The sequence below is a fragment of the Saimiri boliviensis genome, chromosome 15 (assembly GCF_048565385.1).
Source record: "Saimiri boliviensis isolate mSaiBol1 chromosome 15, mSaiBol1.pri, whole genome shotgun sequence".
Classification (NCBI taxonomy): Eukaryota; Metazoa; Chordata; class Mammalia; order Primates; family Cebidae; genus Saimiri; species Saimiri boliviensis.
The window spans coordinates 66,307,547-66,329,682 of record NC_133463.1 but is presented as its reverse complement, the minus strand read 5'-3'; the positions used below and the strand labels follow the sequence as shown (position 1 = coordinate 66,329,682).

Sequence of the window (22,136 nt, the reverse complement as noted above, 5' to 3'; positions counted from 1 at the left end):
AACAAATAGTAGAATATTTATGTAATATGGACAATATTATTCAGTTTAAAAATGAATGAATTATTGCTACAGGAGAAAACATGAACATATGTCAAAATCATTATGTCAAGTGAAAGAAGCCTTGTATACTATATAATGAATATGGATATTGCTCTGTGATGCCATTTATATTAAATGTTAAAACAAGAAAATCTAATCTATGGTAGAATAATATCAGAACAATGTTTGCCTCTGGTGGACTCTGGTGTTTAAGGATCAGCTGGCAAGGGGCCTGAGAGAACTTCTTTGTGTGATAATAATGTCTGTATCTTACTAGGGATCACAAGAAACACAGACATTCATTTGTCAGAATTTACTAACTGTACACTTAAAATTTGAGCATTTCGTGGTATATAAATTAAAAGGTAACTACTAAAAATACTGAATTTTTGTTAATGTGCATAGTGTTTGGATATCTGCAATTTGCTTTGAAATCCATTAAAAGTAAAACTGATAAATGGATAGAAAGAAATATAGAGCGATAAGTGCTGCAACAGGTGTAGTAATATATTAAGCTAGATAGAATCTAGGTGGTGAGGATGAGGGTGTTTTATGTAAAGTGTTTTCAACTTTACCATATGTATGAGAATCTTCATAAAAAATTGAAAAAAATCAACCTACCTGATTTAGTCACTTGAGGTGCAAAAAGTGATACTCCAACATGCATCTTTGCCCAAGCAGAAGATATTTCTTATGTTACATGTGGAGAGGCTTAAGAGGTGGTTTGAAACTGCAAAAACTCTTTGATGAGGACACCACCTAGACTTTGTGGTTCCTCACCAACACTTCAGCGCAAAGGCTACTGCTATCATTTGAAGGTTTGTGTCCCTACAAAATTCATGTTGAATCTTAATCCTCAATGCAACAGTATTAAAAGGTGGCCTTTAAGAAGTGATTGGACCATAAGAGCTCCACCCTTATGAATGGGATTAGTACTGTATAAGAGAGCTTTAGGGAGCGAGTTTGTCCCTTTGATGCCATCTTGGAAGCAGAGCATGAATCCTCACCAGATACTGAATCTGCTGGCAACTTGATCTTGGATTTCCCAGCCTCTGAAACTATGAGACATAAATTTCTATTATTTATAGATTACCAATCTACAATGTTTTTATTATAGCAACAGAACCATTACCAACTGTCCACTTCAACCACAGAACTTGAGCCTCTCATGTAGGATTGTGGTTTTAAATAGTACTATATTTGGATTGGCCTCTTATTAGGATGAATTTGCCACAAAATATGCTCAAGCAAGTTAAATATTTCCAGCTATGAGAAGAGGATATATTGGTTCTGTTCACTTAGATGCAAGTATTTACCTGCTAAGTACAATGATCTTAAGTACACATGATTATCAATAGCATACCTATGTAGTTATTGAGATTTTCTCCATCCATTTCCTAACATAGCTATAGGTTTGTGAAATCTATGCCCTGCTAGTTAAAACCCAAGGTGAAATATTAATATACTTACCTCTTTTATCTGTTTTAACACTTACTTGCATAGCATTTTTTTTTTGGCGCAGTTTTCTGTAAACTCTTCTGTGAACTGAGGCCTATAATTCTTCCCAGATATTTACATTCCTGTGAGCTGAGACCATGTCTGAATTGTTCACCACTATTTCCTTAGTGCTTAGAACAGTTTTTTGGCATATAGTAGGTGATCATTAAATGCCTATTCAACAAGTTAATAATAAAGATGTGTTTCAAAATATTAATGAGATGTCAGTATTGCATATTCTCTCCTTCTAAAGAAGTATTTTATAAACGGTGAAGTATTTTTAAATTATGTTTGGCAGAGGCCTCTGGATATCATATATATTAGCATTGCAGAAAGTCTGAAAGTTAGTTTATAAACAATGTGTTTTCCTTCTTGGCTACAGATAGCATTTATTACATAGAAATGCCTATGCAATAGAGAAAATATTATCAGTTACTAGGCTAGAAAAATAGATGCTCTATAAAAATAAGTATTTTATAACAGAGTTATGAAGAAGAATGGCTAACTTAACCAGTTGTCGGATTTCTAGCAATCTCAAAACTTTTGACTGGGCACAGTGGCTCATACCTTTAATCCTAGCACTTTGGGAGGCTGAGGCAGGCTGATCACCTGAGGTAAAGAGTTCGAGATCAGCCTGACCAACATGACGAAACCCCGTCTCTCCTAAAAATACAAGAATTAGCCAGGCATGGTGGTAGGCACTTACAATGTCAGTTACTTGGGAGGCTGAGGCAGGGAAATCACTTGAACCTGGGAGGCAGAGGTTGCAGTGAGCCGAGATCACACCACTTCACTCTAGCCTGGGCAAAAGAAGGAAACTCCATCTGAAAAAAAAAATTATATGTTTCTAAAATAAATGAAGTAATCTGTAAATAGAAAAAGAAGACATAAATATACTGCCCTTTATTCCAAGAATGAAATATATTGTATCCAAGTGACATGGAAGAGTGAAAATTTGGGTTACTTATAAAACAAGTTTGTATATCTATTTTTTATAGACTTTTTTGTTTCATGTAAGTTTAGTCTGGTGGGGAAACTGAAACAACAACAACAACAACAAGTACTACTACCACTGTTACTACTACTGTAGTTAACAGTGAAACAGAAGGTGGAAAACCACTATTTAAAACTCAAAATCCAGGAGCGTTTAGCAGAAAGACAGCCCTTGGTGAAGATGGTTTCAGGTACCATAAAGACACAGTATAATAATTAAGTTTAATAATGAAGACTTTGAATTATCGAAAGTGGCTAAGATTGTAGGATTGATTATCTTCACATGTTTTCTATTCTTTCTGGGCTTCCAACTACACTACTTTTCCAGGCCTCTCTGTGTCCATGAGACTGAATTCTAGTCAAAGAGATGTTAGCAGAAAAGCTCTATGTCACCTAGAGTTCTGGCTTATAAAATTATTTATAAGTAACCCTCAATACTCTTTTCCCAATCTCTTTTTTTTATTGCATTTTAGGTTTTGGGGTACATGTGATGAACATGCAAGATTGTTGCATAGGTACACACATGGCAGTGTGGTTTGCTGCCTTCCGTCCCCTCACCTGTATCTGTCATTTCTCCCCATGCTATCTCTTCCCACCTCCCCACCCCCCTGCCCCTCCCCCATTTCCCCCAACGGACCCCAGTGTGTAGTGCTCCCCTCCTTGTGTCCATGTGTTCTCATTGTTCAACACCCAATCTCTTGTCTGGGTATTAATGTTTAGGGTGATTTGGGTAGCCACGATTTGAAGACAGCAAAGATTCTGTCAGTTTGGATTTCTGAATACTGTAATAATCTGTTTTGGCCTTTACTTGAGTGAAAGACAACCTTAGGTTTATTAAGCTACTGAGTATGCTATGGAATCTAGTAGCCATTGGCTACATGCACCTTATAGTTACTAAAGATTTAGCTAGTGTTACTACAGTGAATTTTTAGTTTTGTTAAATTTAAATAGCGGCATGTGGCTCATGGCTACCATATTACCCAGTGCAGTTTTAACAGAGCTCAGTTATATTTACTTCTTGTTTTGAAGAGAGTTTGGACTGTGTAATAGCATTTTTGACATAAAAATAAGACCCCTGTTTTATACGTGGCATAGGATATACTCAATAATCCCTCCTCTGTGAACTTCTACAGCATCAATTTTAATCATGTCTTCCCTCACAGAGTGTCAGATTCACCCCCAAATTAGTAATGCTGTTTTTCTAACCTGTGCCCTTCCTGTCCGCCTCTTCTGCCTGAAATGTTTTCCTCCTTCATGGCCATTGGTGAATGGCCTCTCGTCTTTCAGAATTTAGAACTCATGCCACCTCCCCTATGGACACTTTTCTGGCACATCCCAGGATGAATTGCTTAGTTTCTCCTTTGTGTTCCACTAACCTTCTAGATTTCTATTATGCTACCTAGGACACTTCATCAAATTTATTTGTTTTTGTGTTTAACTCTTTTTCTATTAGACTATAAATTTTTGAGAGTGGACTTTTTCGACTTAATATTTGTTTCCCTAGCAGTTAGGACAGCATCAAGTACAAGATTAATCATCAATAAATGATACACAAATAGGAAATTTGGAAGAAAAAATTTTGTGTAATAACCCTCAGTTACTCTCTTTCTTTGATCTGCATTATCTTCCAGGCAGTTAGATGTGATTCATGCTGGATAGGGTCATTTGCTCCTTGTGTCTGTATTTAGGAAGAGCTACTTCTGATTCTTTGCCCTCAATGGGCACACAATCAAAGCTTACAGTCTACAGAATGAAACCACAATTGCAAATTGAATTTCTTTCTCTGTTAATCTCAGACAGCATGTCACAAAATGTCTGTCATGAGAATATGCTGATTTATGCAGCAGTTCCTGAGGTCTTGAAAATGAAAACTGGAAATTTAGCAGACCAGATTCTGGCATATATGACTTATGATTATTATGTTGGATTAGATCAATTTCATTGCTATACTTTATCTTGTTACTAACAAATTGTCATAATAAAATTAACACATTTTAAAGTTTATAGGAAAACTTGAATTAAAGTTTCTGAGTCTAATTTAATAATATTCCTAATGCTTCAGTGATACAGCAATCCTTTGAGAAAATGGAGACCTTTACTGAATGCTTCTTTATTTAATAAACTTGCAGAATGGTGTAGATCTTCACCCTTTTCTGTTGTTCTTCATTTGTTTTTATAAGTCTGCTGAGAATAAATTTCTTACAGATTTTTACTTTTATCTTGTTTTAGTTTTTATTCATTCTTACTTTCTTTTGTCTTTGCCTTTATTTTTGAAGAGTATTTTGTGGATATAGACTTCTAAATTGGTAGGTCTTTTTCTTTCTGCTGTTTAAGGAAGTTTCCAAGTTTCTATGCAAAAATATACTTTATTTTTCCTATTGATCCTTTGAAGTTAGCATCCTTTTTTTTTCTGGCTAAATTTGTTACTTGCTTTTTGTTGATAAATTAATTTGACTGCATTGTGCCTAGATTTTGATTTTTTTAATCGCCTGTGAAGTTTGTTAAATATCTTGAATTTATGAGTTATTGTCTTTTTTTTATCAGATTTGGAAAATGCTCAGCTGACTTTTATTCAAATACAGCATATTTTTTCTTCTTCTTCTGGAACTCTAATTATACATGTATTAGGCCTTTTGAATATGTCTCACAAGTGTCTTATGCAGTCTTCTGGTTCTTTTTTTCCTCTTGATTCGTCTGCTTGGATATTTTTCTGTTGATCAGTTTTCTAATTCACTAATATTGTCTTCTGCTCTGTCCAGTCCACTATTCATTTATCCAATGAGTTTTAAATTTTAGATATTTTATTTTACAGATGCTTAATGCCAGTGTGAGTCCTTCTTTTCTGATACCCCATTGAAATATTCCACTGTGTTCATTCCTTCTTCTATATTATTTAAGATATTAATCAATTTTTTGAAGACTTTATTTGGTTACTTAAGTATCTGTAATATCACTTACTCTCTTCCATTGATTATTTATCTCTTGATTACTAGTCATTGTATCCTCCTCCTTTGCTGTTGGGTAAGTTTTATTTTATGTGCTAGACATGGTGGGTGATAAATTGGAAAGGCTCTAGATTTCGTTGTTATCCTCTAATGAGAGTTAAGGGAGTTAAGTTTTGCTCTGGTACATATATAAATTACTACAGGACCACTTGATTCTGCTGAGGTGTGCTTCTAGAGTTTATTAGGATGGAATTATTACACTTTTGCCCTTACTCTTAGAGAGTGTCCCTTATGGCTAGCACATGGTCGTTACTTCTGGAGCATGGCCATTCCATGATGAAATCTCAACTGAAAGCTTGAGATGTTCACAGAGGTCTCTGTACTCTTGGTTGGGCCTCAGATCCAACATTTTCTTCACACTCTGCAGGCTTGAAATCTTTGCTAAGCTCTTTAGCCTCCCAGTGGTTTTTCTCTGGTAGGCCATTTGAAATCTTGCCTTGCAAGTTTGCATTTTAGAAGTTGGCCAAGTGTTCCAGGGGAAATAGCTACATAAATTTTGGTGCCCCTTGCTTTTGGGTCCTTCTTATATAATACCATATCTCCAAATCTAAGTGTCTTGGAAGTCCTAAGCTGTTTATTTGATTCAGCAAGACTGTCACTCTCTTTTTGGATTTTATTTCTCTTTGCCATAGATTAGAAAATACTCTCAGGGTGAAAGTCAGGGTAAATGTAGTACCTTCATGTTTTTTCTTTCAGTGACTAAAGCCTAGTATTAATTGCTAAACAGTATCTGAAAACAGTTACTTTATATATTTTGTTGACCTTTTATACCATTTTATGACAGGAAGAGGATAGGTTTGATACCAGATACTCTGCCATGACGAGGACCAAAGACCTTACCAGTATTTCTTATTTTTATAGTCATCACTTTCCAATGCCACAGTCTCATGCTTTTCTTCTTATTTCTTAACCTTGTCCCCATTGCTCATGAGACTTAAATGCTTACTCTCAAGAGCAAAACATTATTTTTCATGGATAGGGGACCTTAAACAAGATACTTAAGCTTCTTGATTCTTAGTTTATTAATCTAAGATTATGGACAAATTTTATCAGGCAGTATTTAATAGGCAGTGTTATTTGTAGTATGTTCCACAGGCTAACTATGTCAGAGTAATCTGGAGAGGTTTGTTAAAAATAGAGATCCTGTCCAGGCACAGTGGCTCATGCCTGTAATCTCAGCACTTTGGAAGGCTGAGGTGGGCAAATCACAAGGTCAGGAGTTTGAGACCAGCCTGGCCAACATGGTGAAATCCTGTCTCTACTAAAAATACAAAAATTTAGCTGAGTGTGGTGATGGGTGCCTGTAATCCCAGCTACTTGGGAGGCTGAGGCAGGAGAATCACTTGAACCCAGGAGGCAGAGGTTGCAGTGAGCTGATATAGTGCCACTGCACTCCAGCCTGGGAGACAGTGAGAGACTCTATCCAAAAAAAAAAAAAAAAAAAGAGAGAGAGAGAGAGAGAGAGAGATCCTTTAAATCCTTCCAGATCCACTTAATCAGAATCTTGGCTGAATGGACTCTGGGTATCTGCCTTTTTACCAGGTTTCACAGAGGATCCTTGCATAGATTAAAGTTTGAAAACACTGTAATAAGGTCATTAAGAAAATTAAATGAGCCATATTCTATGAAGCACCTGAAATGTAAGTGCTTAGTAAACACTGGTATTTATTTCACTATTTTCTATTCCATATATTTTAGAAAGATATTTTAAATAAATACGCCAGTATGTGAAATATTTTGATCCTAATCAGAGAATATAATTAGATACAGTGTATGTATGTAGCAGCACTACATACAGCTCTACATACAATATCTAGCAGTACTACATACATATGTGGGTGTGTGTATACATACTATATACATAGTTAGGTGTGTGTATTATATACTATGTGTTATATATTATTTGTTATATACTATTAATTATACTGTAGGGATTTTAGGGTGTTAATTAACCATGCATCTCCTGAGCCCAACTCAAGTTTGAAAACAGTGAGAAAATTGCTAGGAGTAAGATGAATAGGGATCAAAATACTAGACTTATTAGTAAATATAGATTGGGAAATTTACTGTGTGTGTTTGTGTGTGTGTGTGTGTGTGTATATATATGTATATATATACACACTACATACATACATACATCTCTATATATGTATACACACAAACATATTTAGGAGTGTATATATGTATACATATATACGTATACATATATATATATACTTATACACACACAAACATATCTATGTATGTATTGTGTATATATATACACACACACATATGTATGTAGTGCTGCTATATGCTGTATGTAGTGCTGTATATTAACTTTGTGTGGAACTGAGGAGTATGAACCTCATATAGTGCTTCATACACGTATACACGTATATACACACACATATCTATGTATGTAGTGCTGCTATTAATTAAAATACCCCATGTTTCAGGATTTTTTTTGGTTATTTGTTAGAACAGTCAGTTAAAAAGAAGTTCAGGTGTAAATTTGACATGAAATATAGAACTTAAAACCTTTCAGTAATCAGGATCCATCAAAATATTCAGCCTTATAAAATATGTTGAAGGGTTACTATTTCTTTCTGTCCCCAGAACTCTAAAAAGGAAACTAAAATTCAGCAGGAACATACACAGTGTATTTAAAAAGGGATCCAAATACATTGCTATTCTGACTTGTGGTTCATCAGAGTGAATTCTAGAAAAAGATGAAAATATCCAAGATTTGAAGGAGTGTTATGAGGTTCCAACTCCTCAGTTCCACACAAAGTTAATTGTCTTAATTGTTATAAGTGATTTAGAGGTTTTAAATATTCATTAAAGTAAAGTAAAAAATGAATAACCCTGTAAGTAATATCCTCCTTGGCTTAATAACATGCAGAATCAATTGTGTACAGCATTTAACATGCATTTTTGGAAAATCGGCTTCTTTTTTAGAGATGGCATCCAAGACATAGCTGCAAGGCAATCACCATCAATTACCAGATTACTTCTGTTTTAGCTATAGCATAATTTTCACTGGAAATTAATTATACTGTAGGGGTTTTAGGGTGTTAATTAATCATGCATCTCCTGAGCTCAGCTCAAGTTTCAAATCAATGAGAAAATTGCTAGGAGTAAGATGAACAGGGATCAAAATACTAGACCTATTAGTAAACATAGATTGGGAAATTTACTGGGATCTATGGTCAGCACTGGCTTTCTTTACCTCAATATCAACAGCATAGCTGCAGAAGTTGGATCTGCCAAGGAGAGTCACTTATCTAGAATTATTGCCCACATCTGTTAAAGCATATAGTAGTGACTGAGAGAAAGAGACCTGCAGACCAACAGCTGGAAGAAATATTCTGATCTTGATCTATGTGTCCTCCTTTCAGGGATGCAGAAACAGAGCACAATTGGTAGGCGTATGAATAAAGAGAATTAGGTAGAGCCTGAGTCATACATGTCAGTTCCTTTACCAAATATTAGGACGTATTTTTTTTTTTCTTTAGGAGTCTCACCCTGTTGCCGAGGCTGGAGTGCAATGGTGCGATTTTGGCTCACTGCAACCTCCACCTCCCGGGTTCAAGTGATTCTCCTGCCTCAGCCTCCTGAGTAGTTGTGATTACAGTTGCATACCACCACACCAGCTAATTTTTGTATCTTTAGTAGTGATCGGGTTTTACCATGTTGGCCAGGTTGGTCTCAAATTCCTGACCTTGTGATGTGCCTGCCTCAACTTCCTAAAGTGCTGGGATTACAGGCATGAGCCACTGCACCTGGCCAGGATGTAATTTTTACATTAGGGTCAAGGTAGAAAGTTGCAGTGCAGGATGCTTCCATTTATTATACCTTAGGGTTGGACTAGAAGTTCTTTTTAGGATTGAGTACTATGTGTTCCTTTCTACCTCCCTCTTTCCCATATATCTGCCCACTCTACTGCCTAGTAAAATTCAAAACAATTAAGGGGACTTAAAATAAATGGATAACAACCAAAAGCTACCATCAAAATACACAAATGCTAATGTCTATGTTACATCCCGTATTTGGATATATTTAAATATATTTCTAAACCTCTGTTATAAATACTATGTATTAACTACATATCGTATGTGTGGCTGAGTTGCAAGTTGACCTTTGAGTTTCAAAGGAAACTGGCTCAAACTACTTCCTACGGACACTAGCAGAGATAGTTCATGTGTGTACATATGATTGTGCAGTTGTGGGAGTGGTGATGGGAGTGATATCTGCATCATCCTGCTTGTCTCTGGGGCTGAGATCTCGCTTCTGATCAAACAGGACAATGTCTGAATTATCTTCTCCCAATGTGCTGTCCTCATTCCATGATATATACATTGAACACAAACTCTTTCTTCCATTTCCTCCAAAAACGACAAAAAATAAAAATAAAAATGCTCCCAAGAGGCATTTTGGTGGATTTAATCTTGGATACTTTCCTGTTTGTGAAGATGGAGATGGTTTCAGTGAAGTCACAAAAATAAACAAGATACAGGTGAGGGGAAGGAAGGCAGCAAACCACACTGCCATGTGTGTACCTATGCAACAATCTTGCATGTCCTTCACATGTACCCCAAAACCTAAAATGCAATAAAAATAAATAAATAAACCAGATAGAATATTTGCTATTCTTTTGGAAAGATTTTTTTTTATCAATACTATGTTACTTTCTATCCTTTCTCTTCTGCTCTCTTCACTCTTCCCAATGTCCTTCACCTGAGAAGAAACTCCACCCCTCCCCAAATTATTTTTATTTTTTTAATGTAGTCTTCTCCAGATCTTATTGTGAAATTCATCCTAGGGCTTCAAAGTCGAAGCCACAGGCCACGTCCTTGTAGTCTTATTCTCCCCACCGTTTCTGCAAGGGTATGAGAGCAGAGGGCCTACGTAGGTATTTATTTTTCCTGTGATATAAAGTATACTATCAGTAGTTAACCACAGACTCTGTTTGGGTTTTAAATATTAGTTTTTTCACCATTATTAATATGGTAATTATCTGTCTGTCTTCTATACGTTATAAAAGAGTTAGTTTTCACTTGCACAATCAGCACTGGCTCTGTAATTCAATACATGTAACTACAAATCTCTAAAGTCTTCAAGGAATTTGATTGTTTACCAAGTTGCAATTATACTCCTGGCCTACATTGTGTGATTTCAGCGTATCAAAATGCCTCATTCTTAGGACAAAACAACAAAATTTCCATAGCCTGCTTTATGATTATTGACACTTCATAATTACAACTAGAATTACTTCACATGGAATTGATTTTCAAATATACATCTCTAACACAAGTAAAGTATCTGATCTTTTTCTAAGAGCAGGTTTTGATTAGGACATGGATGAGCATATTATAGACACTTTGAATACTTAAAAGAGAATGATGTCATTGAGCAAGAAGTGAACTAATAAAGAAGTTTGGAGTGATAAACCAAATTTCTCTTAGCGTGCAATTTGGCTTTCAACTGAGTAGCATTTCTTGGGTAAGTTTAACTCTAGTTCCTTCATTTAAGATGATAGTTGTTCAAACATAAATCTGGTTTATATTTTCAACTCATTTACTTTTGGTAAATATGTTCTTATTATTGCATCTTACAGTCTCATCCAAAATCAATAACTTGGATGCACATATAGCAAACTAGCTAACTGACAGAACTCCTAAGGAGACTGGCAGAGTAATTTACTAAAGCACCTAGCAATAGCCCAGAAAACACTTCCTGTGTCTGAGAATGAGGGAAAGAGGGTTCTTTTCTAATTCTATTCTAACCAGAGTGGAATATATATATTTCCTTTTGACGGAAGAAAAAAAATGAGTGAATTTATAAGATACTTTAGACTCTCCAATGAAAGGACCTAGAAATCTGGATGTTTAATAAACACTCCCACTGATTCTTACAAGATACAATTTTAATAAGGTTTAAAAGTTAAGAAAGGAGAGGGCAGGAGAAAATGAAATATCTTGGATGTGTTTTCTCTCAAAACATTTTGCTCTTCAAACCAACGTATGGATACATATTCCTCCAAGTGAGCATACCTAAGTTCCCAAACTACTATTACTAATTGGACATGTCACATTCCTCAGGTGTTTTGGGAGATAAATCTATAGGGTCAGCCTCTATTGAATAAGGTGATTAGAAAGAGCTTAAACGCTAGAGACTAGTGAGAAAAATTATCTGCCATATTTTTACTTTTTATAATGGTTAGTTTGAAGTATCACTATTAAATGTAGCACCTCTTCTTTGCTTCTCTTGTTACATTCTAAACTCTTTAAAAGTAGAAATGGGCCCGGTGCACTGGCTCGAGCCTGTAATCCCAGCACTTTGGGAGGCTGAGGCAGGCGGATCATGAGGTCAGGAGATCGAGACCATCCTGGTCAACATGGTGAAACCCTGTCTCTACTAAAAATACAAAAATTAGCTGATGGTGGTGATGCATGCCTGTCCCAGCTACTTGGGAGGCTGAGGCAGGAGAATTGCTTGAACCCGGGAGGCAGAGGTTTTGGTGAGCCAAGAGTGTGCCACTGCACTCTAGCCTGGAGACAGAGTGAGACTCTGTCTCAAACAAACAAACAAAACAACAACGAAAAAAGTAGAAATGGTTCCTTAGTCATCTTTGCATCCCTAGCCCTAATGCATGGTTTAGCACATATGATTTTAAATAAGAGAGTGACTTAATAAATACTAAAAGTATTATATTAAACAGTTTTATTGTTGTTATTACTATAATTATTATTAACTTTTTTTATTTCCACAAAATTACTTATGCTCACGGAGCTCGGTGCAACCCTGAAAATGTCCTCACTATAGGGAACTGTGTTAAATAATTTTAATGAAAAAATCTTTGGTGCACAAGGAATGGAAAATTCTTAGCATACATTCATAAACAGTAGGCAAATAGGCATTACAAAGTTGAGAGTCAGACTGCAAAAAGGAAAGTCATGAGGTGATAGTTTTATGACAGTGCCTATCCACATTTGATTCCATTGCTTAGACAAGTGAACATTTCCCAGCTGGGTCTTTACTTCAAATTAACCTTAGTCTCTAGCAGCAGGAGCAATTATTTGGACCTACATTTGGAGACAGGAAAAGGAAAGAGATTCTTCTTTTATGCCTCATTAGGCTACAGAATGAGTAACACAATACAAATGTCCCTGAAAGGATTAATGATACAGCTCAAGATTGCTACGATTTGTTCTAATTGGAAATACGATCATCATTTCCTCTGATCTTTGGATCTGGGGATGAGCAAGGATCACAGCTGAACAGTAAGTAAAGAGGCAACGAAAGAGAGATGAAATCATTCTGAAGTCAGCTATTTCCAGCTCACTCAACCCTTCTTTCCAATTTTGCATGTTCCTGGAAGGAGTAGTCGTAGGACTGCATGGTGTAGTATTATTGAGTGGTAAACTGTTGACCTCAAGACTACGAGTACATTGTGCATGCTAATAAAATCTTACAGGGGGTCCGTTTGGAGTTGATGAGAGCCTAAGCAGTTGTGTAGACTTTGAGTGGAACTGTTCTTGGATGATGTGCTCTGATTCCTAGAATCCACATTTAACAAAAGAGCTAGAGGGAAGAATCTGTTATTTGAGATAATCAATTATATTTTATATTTGTGTTGGAAGACTGAACATTGTACTATTACTAATAAAAATATGTTGAGAAGCAATTTTGTTATCTGTTAGATATCACTTTTTATCCCATTGACCTATTGTACAGCATGGTGCTTAAGAGTACCTTTGAGAGCCGGATTGGTTAGGTTTGAAGCTTGGCTCCATTACTACCAGCTGCATGACTCAGGACAAGTAGCTTAACTTCTCTGTACTTCAGCATTTTCATCCAAAAAATGAGGATAGTAATATTCCCTACTTCATAGAATTATGAGGATTAAATGACTTCATCTATGCAAAGTGCCACATTATCTGGTCTATAGTAGACACTCTCTATATGCTACTTGTTATTAATCCTCTGCATAGCACATAACAACAGTAAGTCATTTGTCCTGTTTATTTAAATTATTAGCTTCATTGTTTATATGTTGTGGTCTACTGGAATGTAACTTTCCTGAGAACTGTGACCTTGCTTGTATTGATCACTACTATATCCCTAGAATTCAGATTAATATCTGATGGGGGATAGATTAGTAATACTTCTTGAATGAATGTGAAAGGTAGAATCATATGAAATGCAGATGTTCAGCCATTATTGAACGAAAAAATGGTGGCTTCATGTGGTTGAAGTTAGCAGAGTGAATACCTTAGACTTGAGGACAGTCAGTTTGGGCTCTCAGTATAACTAATCCACCCAATAGCTCTATGACCTTGAACAAGTTTCTTCATTTTACTAATTTATAGTCTGAAGATGATAAATACCTACCTACAAGAGTTGTTTTGAGAACAAAATAAACAATGTATGTACAGGTAACTTGCACATAAGTAAAAAAAACTATTTTTTTGAAAACAAAGTAAATTCTAACATTAATAAAGCACTTTAGAATCTGAAAATTGCATTAGCAAGTTTTATCTCATTTGCTTACTGTAACAGTAGAAGCTGGTACAGATAAAAGAGAGCCTTACTATGCAAGGGTAATTATTCACTACAAGGAACACTGAAAGCTGCAACAAAAATTTCATAGTATATAAGGGAAAAAGGATTCAATTGAGACTTTTTCTTTAAAAAGTAAAGGTAATGAAAATAATATATTTTTCATAAGTGTAAAAATTTTGATTATAATGACAACGAGGCATAGTTACTGAAAATAATGAAGTTTTTTTTAAAAAAACATGATTTCTGGCAAAACTATAAATGAGAACATAATGCAACATCCTTTTATGTTTAATTAACTTTCCAAGAATCATCAAAGGTCACTTTTGAGAAATATTCAAGGTTTAATCAGCTTTCCCAAGGACTTTTATTATTATTTTGATATTCAAAATTTTTTTTAACTCCTGCCCTGTCACCAACCTTACTTTTTCTCTCTTCTGTCGTTTTGAGGTGCCTAACTAGGCCAGATCCTTCAATGTCCATTGCTTTGTGTGTGACTTCATACTGTTCTCCAGTGCTTTCATTCAGTGTTCAGGATTCTGAAATTTTTCTGAGATTTACAGTTTTGCTTGCCAAAGGATTTGTAAGATATTTATAGACTAATGATCAAAGGCATCGATTTAATGGTTAGAGATAAATACAAATCTTAAAAGAGAAGGGATGTGGAGAGCAGACTAATTTTATAAATGAGCAACTCATTAGAGCATTAGAGGATATTTTCATGTTATGATGGCTTTTGATTTCTTGTGCAGTCTCATTATGGTGCAGACTCAGATAATAAAATTGAGATAATGAGGAACCTCTGTATTATTACTATCCTCATTTTATAGATAATTAAAATGTAGCTCAGAGAAGTTTAGTGACTTAAGACAACACAGCAAGTAAATACTGTCCCTTAATCCATGTTCTTTATGCAAAGAAGATAAATTTGGGATTAAGGGTGAAATTATTTTCTTTTGGTTGCAATTTAAATTTATGGTTTGCTGTAATAAGAAAGAGTCTCCTCAAAGGACTCATTGCTTTGAATAAATGTTAGGATTTCTGAGTAATCTCAGGTCGCAGGCTCAAATCTTTTCTTCTGCACTTGATTTTGATCTCCATAGGAAATGATTGCAGGTCCCATGTCTGAGAATTCCTTCTCAAGTAGAATGAATGGAATAATGGAATGAGTTTAGAACTAAGAATTAAGATTTATGGATTCTAGGTTTAACTCTGATGTTGAAAAATTGTCAAAAATCAAATATAACCTTGGACAAGGAGCCTTCTCAGTTTTGGTTTCCTTAACTTTAAGATAAAGGTTCTGAACTCGTTGATCACCAAAGCTCTTTATATGTCAGGATTCCTTAGGTCTGTTTACTACCTGCACTCTGCCACAGGCCAGACAGGTGATCCTATGCTGCTATGCATTTGAACTATGAGATCTGGCACAAGTGGAGTTTGACTGCAGCTCTACACTTTCCCTCTCCCTGTAATTTTCCTTTTCCCTTTCTTTAAACATCAAGTTCTTCAGCAACTAGTATATTGGTAAGAGTTTGATCTCAAGAGGCAGACATACCTGAGTTTAAACCCCAGCCATGTGATATTAGAAAACTCACTGAGTTTCAGGCTTCTTGTTTCTACAACTAGATTATCAGAAAAATACTAGATATTAGTAATGATGAGATTTAATATACATGACATAATTGACACATAGGAAAAACTCAGTAAACACTAGCTTTCTTGTTCTCCCTTCACATTCTCCAAACACAAAAGCTGCAAAACATACTTGCTATAGGGCCACCACACTTCTTTTACTAGGAGAACATAGAGATGCAAATGGTTAAGAAAAAAAAAAATTAAAATGGGTTAAGATATCACTTTTAAGCAATGCTTATTTAAAAGACTGAATTCTGAACCTGTCAGTTGTATGTGCATTCGCTTGGAAGTCCATGAACAAAGCATTAATATGATTATGTCTAAGTCAGCATCTTCTAGTGACCTGAAACTTCAGGTCATTGCTTGGCTGTTTTGCTAATCTCTGAAAGCTCAGTGTTTTTATTGCCAAAAACAATGTAAAGGATCGGATCTTCCTTTTAAAGATTTTCTTAGTGTTTTACTATCTCATTTCTTTCAGAGAAGCCAAGCTGAGAATTTTCTTAGGTGGACGAAATGTATGTCCTCTTGGCTGATGTTCCTGTCTTCTTCTAGACTTCCTTTGGGAGCTCAGTTCTCAGTTTATCTATCAATCAATCAATCATCTATCTGTCTGTCTGTCTGTCTACCTACCTATCTTCATCATCAACAACATAATCTATCAATTCATCTATGTTTTTCATCTGTCCTGTGAAACACTAATGTCAAATATATTTTTCTTGATTTGAGACCTGCATCGAATACTCAGAAATAGGTTTCCAGGGTGAAAAGTGAATCAGTTGCTTTTGTCATTTAATATAGTTATCTTCCAAAGTAACTTAGTTACATTTTATTTAATAAAATGAGTTTCTACCATGTGTAATAGCACATGATTTCTTCTGAAGAGATTCAGACAAAATTCTTCCATCTTCAAAGCTCAAATTTCAGTTATTCAGAAAATGTCAGTGTGTCTAGCAGAAGGAATCTGAAGCTAGGCTGATCTCTTAAGAGAGCCCAGTTTCACTTTACCACCTCTATGGCTATCAGTCTGTGACTCTGATAGCAATAGAAGAGGGTTCTATATGCAGGATGTGGGCAGAAATCCAGGCAGGAGTTGTGCCACTGGTGTGCCAGCTGAGTGGTTTAGAAATCTTGTGTTCAAGGTTGCAAATAGTGGTCATTTGTAAGTGACCAGAAATCCCAAAGTGGCCAAGACTTGAGGCAGGCATTAAGTATTGAAGATGCAGATAAGTCTCAGGAGAAGAGTTCGAAAAGGAAAAGCAGGTGGGTTTTAGATACATTCAGTCAAGACTCGGTGGCCAGAATACAGACTCTCAAACTAGTATGAAACTGTATGAAAAAAAAAATCTAGATAAAGATGACAACAACCTCTGCCATTATTTTGTTTGTTGGTTACACGATCAGGGAATTTAATCCTGTTCCACAAACCTACTCCATAACCATGGTACAAAATAAAAATAATAAATAGAAATTCTGATAGTGGCTGTTTTTCTGTTTTCAATAGCAAATGTCAAAGTTCACCAGTGATATTTTAAGCGGTGATTGGAAGACAGGGCAATTTTTCTAAGTTTCAAAGAGACACATTCTGGACACATCTGTGGACTTTAGTGTGAATCACAATTTCACTACCATGGGTGTGAGAGTTCAAAGAACAAAGACAGTGTTTCTTTCTGTTTTGAATGCTGTGGTCCTTGGCATAAGCTCTGGTTCATGGAAGATTCTCTATATACACTTTTTTGAATTGAGATGCTTAAGTTCAGAATGTTAAGAACAATCCAGATCAAGCCTGCTGTGTTCTGAAACTATGTTGTTTTCCTCAGGCCATCACTTTCCCTGAGCTGGAAAGTTTACTTGATCAATAATGACTTTTCTGAAAGCCATAATTCCAGAACCCCATAGGTTGACTTTCAAGGCTGCTAGGCACTGCACATCTGTCATTTCTCTTTGACAATCTGCAAGGTGTGACTGCAGCATCTGTAGAGAGTGGATTAATAATGCTGTTCTGCTTTGTGTGAGAATCCCCAAGGTGGAACGGGAGGCTCAACACAGAGTCTGCACATGCTCAGCATGCCGGCTGGAATTAAACACCTCATTTGAAAACCAAGACACACAAAGAATAAAATGGAACAAATCCCTGGCTTTCAATTGCATTGCAAATAGGACTGAGTGAGGCTTAAGTGTGGAATTCTGCCTAGGTTGTTCTGAATCTAAATGGTTCATCTCTTGCAGAAGAGCAGTTGGGTTATTTCAGTGTTTGAGACCAGGTAAAAATGTTGAGTATATAGGCTACTTTTTCCTTACATTCAACCATTTTATTCACTCATTTGGTGTGGACACCCATTAGGTACTGTAGATGAAACAGAGAAAAAGGCAAATTTCCTATCCTCATGGAGCTTGCATTCTGTGGTAGAGACAGTGAATAAATGAACAAATAAATAGTGGCATCAATGAATAACAATATCTCACAGTAAGGTTGATATGCTGGTACCATAATGCCTGACACCAGATATAATGAGTGACAGTGACAGATAATGATCAGGGATGGCTTTTCTGAGGAAATACTCTTTGGGTAGAGACATGAATGAAATGAGGGTGTCGACCATAGAGAGATATCTAGGGGAAAAGTTCCTGGCAGAAAAAAGAGAATATTGAAAGGCTCTGAGGTGGGAATGAACTTGGCATTCTGGGAAACAGCAATAAAATTGGTGAGACTGTGTAGAAATGAATGGGGAGACAGTGCTGAGGAATAGAATGAGAGAGTAGAAGTGGGCAGCTCCTGAAAGGCCTATTTGCTTGGATGTTAGATTTTGTTTCAGGTGTGGATGAAAAGGCAATGGAGAGCCTAAAAGAGAGTGGGGAAATAAGATCTGATTTACATGCTTAATAATTACACTGTGTGGCCGGGGACAGTGGCTCATGCCTCCCAGCACTTTGGGAGGCCAAGATGGGTGATCACCTGAGATTGGAGCTTGATACCATCCTGATCAACATGACGAAACCATGTCTCTACTAAAAATACAAAAAATTAGCTGGGCATGGCGGCACCTGCCTGTAATCCCAGCTACTCAGGAGGCTGAGTCAGGAGAATCACTTGAACCTGGGAGGTGGAGGTTGCAAGAGCCGAGATGGCACCATTACATTCCAGCCTGGGTAACAGAATGAGACTCCATCTCAAAAAAAAAAAAAAAAAATTACATTGCATGATAGGATGAATGACATTCCTTTAAAAATGCCCATACCCTAGTCTCTGGAACTGTGAATACATCCCATGTTCAAGGAGAATGAAAATTTCAGATGGAAGTAAGGTTGCTAATCAGCGAGTCTTAAAGATACTGTTTTGGATTTTGCAGGTGATTACAATGGAATAAAAAAATCCTTAAAAGTGGAAGAAGGTGGTGGGAAAGGTTAAAGTGATACCAGGAGAATTCAGTCTACCACTGGCCTAGCTTTGAAGCCGGAAGAATGGGGCTTTGAGCCCTGGAGTATGGATGGCCTGCAGAAGGGAGCAGGAATTCCACGCTGGCACCTCTAGAAAATAATGGAGCCCAGTGAGAGTCAAGTTGGACTTCTGACCTACGAAAGAGTAAGATGATGAATTTATATTGTTTGAACCACAAAGTTGGTGGCAGTTTGTTATAGGAGCAATGGAATATCAATACAGTGTAGCCTCTGTGCGGGGGATGAACTGTACCATCTAAAAGTAAGGGGAGTACAGTTAGGCTGTTCCTGTGATTTTGTAATTCAGGGAAAATGGCGGTCTGGACGATAGAGAACAATGAAGATGATGGGAAGTGGTCAGATTTGGGATATGTTTTCAAGTTAACAAAAATTGTCTTGGGTGATTCCCAGAATTTTGGTCTGAGCTGTTGAATTTGAACAACTAGGTGAGTCGTCGTGCATTTGAACAACTAGGTGAGTCGTGGTGCATTTGCTGACATGTAAAAGACGGGAGCTATGGTTTAGAGGAAAAAACTAAGGATTCTGTTCTAGAAACTAGTTTGAGATTTTTTTCAGATACCCAAGTGGAGGCATTGATTAGGCAATGAAGATAAATGACTCTCAAGCTCAGGAGATGGGTCAGGGCTAGAAATACAAATTTGGAATGGCAAAGCTACAAAAGAGAAGAGGCTTTTGCCTTAGATGTTTTGATGCCACCCTAAAAACCCTGCAACTTCTACTTGAAATATTATGTGAGAAGAAAGAATGATTTTGGATTATTTGTGGTATAACAGTTACTAAGCTGATAATCTAATTTCCCAAACTGTTTAATCACTTTATATTCAACAAAACTTGAATTTCCAAAATTGCTTAAATTAAGCCCAGAGGACAGTAGTATCTAGTAGTATCTATTTTCTTGCAGACTCAGGGACATAGCCATGAATGTTTCCTCATTATGTGTTCTTATCTAAAATTGCTGGGGTAAATTGGGTGACAGAAACAACTGTGGTTTCGGTGGGTGCAGCCTTTATCTGTGGTTGAAAATGGCTCATCACAATGTTGACATTTGGAACAGGCTGATGAAGAAAGAGAGGAATGGATGTACCACTTCCCTTTTAGGACATGAATCTGCAGGTGCACACATCTCTTCCACTCAATTCCTCTGGCTCACAATTAATGTAGAGTCCCACTTAAGATTTTTGCTTTTGTTGTTTTTGCCTGGATGGCCATCTGCACAGCTGAGATTTTGGGATTCAATTACTAATGAACAAAGAGAAAGTAGATATTGGAGACAGTAGTAATTCTGTACCTGTCAGTTCCTTTGGCCACGCTAGTAGTCTTATGTATCCTTCTTTCTGCCCCTAAAACACACACCCTTCCCCAAGGGTTGCATGCCAGTTACTACATCCAGCTCAAAGCCCCAGATCTGCAGGTGATACATAGACCTTCACTAGAACTAGGAGTGGCTCCTCGTAATTCAGGGAACTATAACCTAGAAGACTAGTTATTTGACCGCTCCCCAGTGTAAAACAGCAGAGCAGGAGCTGTCTAGTTGCAATTAAAACATACAAACAAAAGTAAAAAGCCCCCAAGTTAGAAAGAAGAAGAGTCTGAAGAGGCAGCACTCACTTTATAACAATGATCAAGTGCTGATGTGCAGGAATACCAAAGTCTCCTGCATTAGGTCTGCCAGAGCTGCTATAAGAAACTACTACAAACCAAGTGGCTTCAATAACATAAATTAGTGTTCTCACAGTTCTGGAGGCTATAAGTCCATGATCTCACTGTCAGCAGGTGTGGTTTCCTCTGAGGCCTCTTCTTGGCATGCAGATGGTTACGTGCTCGCTGTGTCCTCACCTGGTTTTTCCTCTGCACGACCCTGCTGTCTTTCCCTCTTCTAGTAAGACCAGTCACTTTGGATTAGGGACTCCCCTAGTGGCCTCATTTTAACTTATTCACTTCTTTAAAGGCCTTATCTCCAAAATATAAAGTTCCTTTCTGAGATACTAGGGGTTAGAGCTTCCACATAAGATTTTGGCGAGGGGTGAGGAGTACAATTAAGCCCATAATAACTCGTTTCCCTAGCAGTGGAGTAAATTCCTTCTTTAGCTCACCTGGCATCCCTGGCATTCTCTGGGCAGAACTTTCTGAATTCATATCTGTATCTGTCCTAGGACCCAAATTATAAAGCATCAGGTAGGTCAAAAATGTTCTTGTCTCAGGAATAAAAGTTAAGGGGGCACAAAGTGACTTAATAAAACAAATTTAATGATATATTTTAAACAAACAACATGAATGTAAAGGATCTATGGTGAACAAAATAACATTGTTTAATAAAGATAGGATTGTATTGATGATTTTCCTTTTTGTCTCAGGATCTGATGTGTGGCTTCCTATGGCACTGTTACAGATCATGTTAGTATTAAAAATTTTGCTATTTTATTCATCCATGATATTTTGCACTGATTCTTTAAAATATTGTATTCACATAGTGTCTTGATTACTGACTGTTTCTGCACTACCTTAATTTTTCTGAGGGCAGGGCCTCAACTTGCCTTACCCTCATATTACTCCCTCCCCCTTCAACCCCTTGCTTTTTCCTCTGGAAATTTTTTCTTGTCCATTGCCCCTTCACTACATCGGAAGTGGACACAGGAGAGGATATCCTTCCTGGGGACCAAACCACATTCTTTCGGTGCAAGTTCAAAGATCTATAGGTGTATTAGGTGTGTAGCAACATCAGGCTTTGGTCAGCTAGGTTTCCCATTCATTCAGCCATGTAATTTCCTAAAAATCCTAGTCAATTGCTGATCTATTAACTAATCAATTCTATAGGACAGTAATAACAGCCAATGGTCTCATCCAAGGCACTTCTTAAGCATAAAGATTTCAATCTTTTATTTTCTGTCCTCTGTGTGCTGCCCATTCTCAATGGGACTTTTTTTTTTTTTTTGAAGGTAGCTAAGGACATTAAAGAATAGATCCAGA

At 36.7% G+C, this 22,136-nt stretch overlaps 1 long non-coding RNA gene across 1 annotated transcript in view; it reads left to right on the top strand.

Annotated features, from left to right (window-relative positions):
* LOC141581487 (uncharacterized) overlaps positions 1-22,136 on the top strand; it is a 474,675-nt gene that overhangs the window by 66,803 nt on the left and 385,736 nt on the right. Inside the window, exon 3 of the long non-coding RNA XR_012514157.1 lies at positions 19,061-19,293. This is a non-coding gene — a long non-coding RNA (uncharacterized LOC141581487). The remainder of the gene's footprint in view (positions 1-19,060; positions 19,294-22,136) is intronic.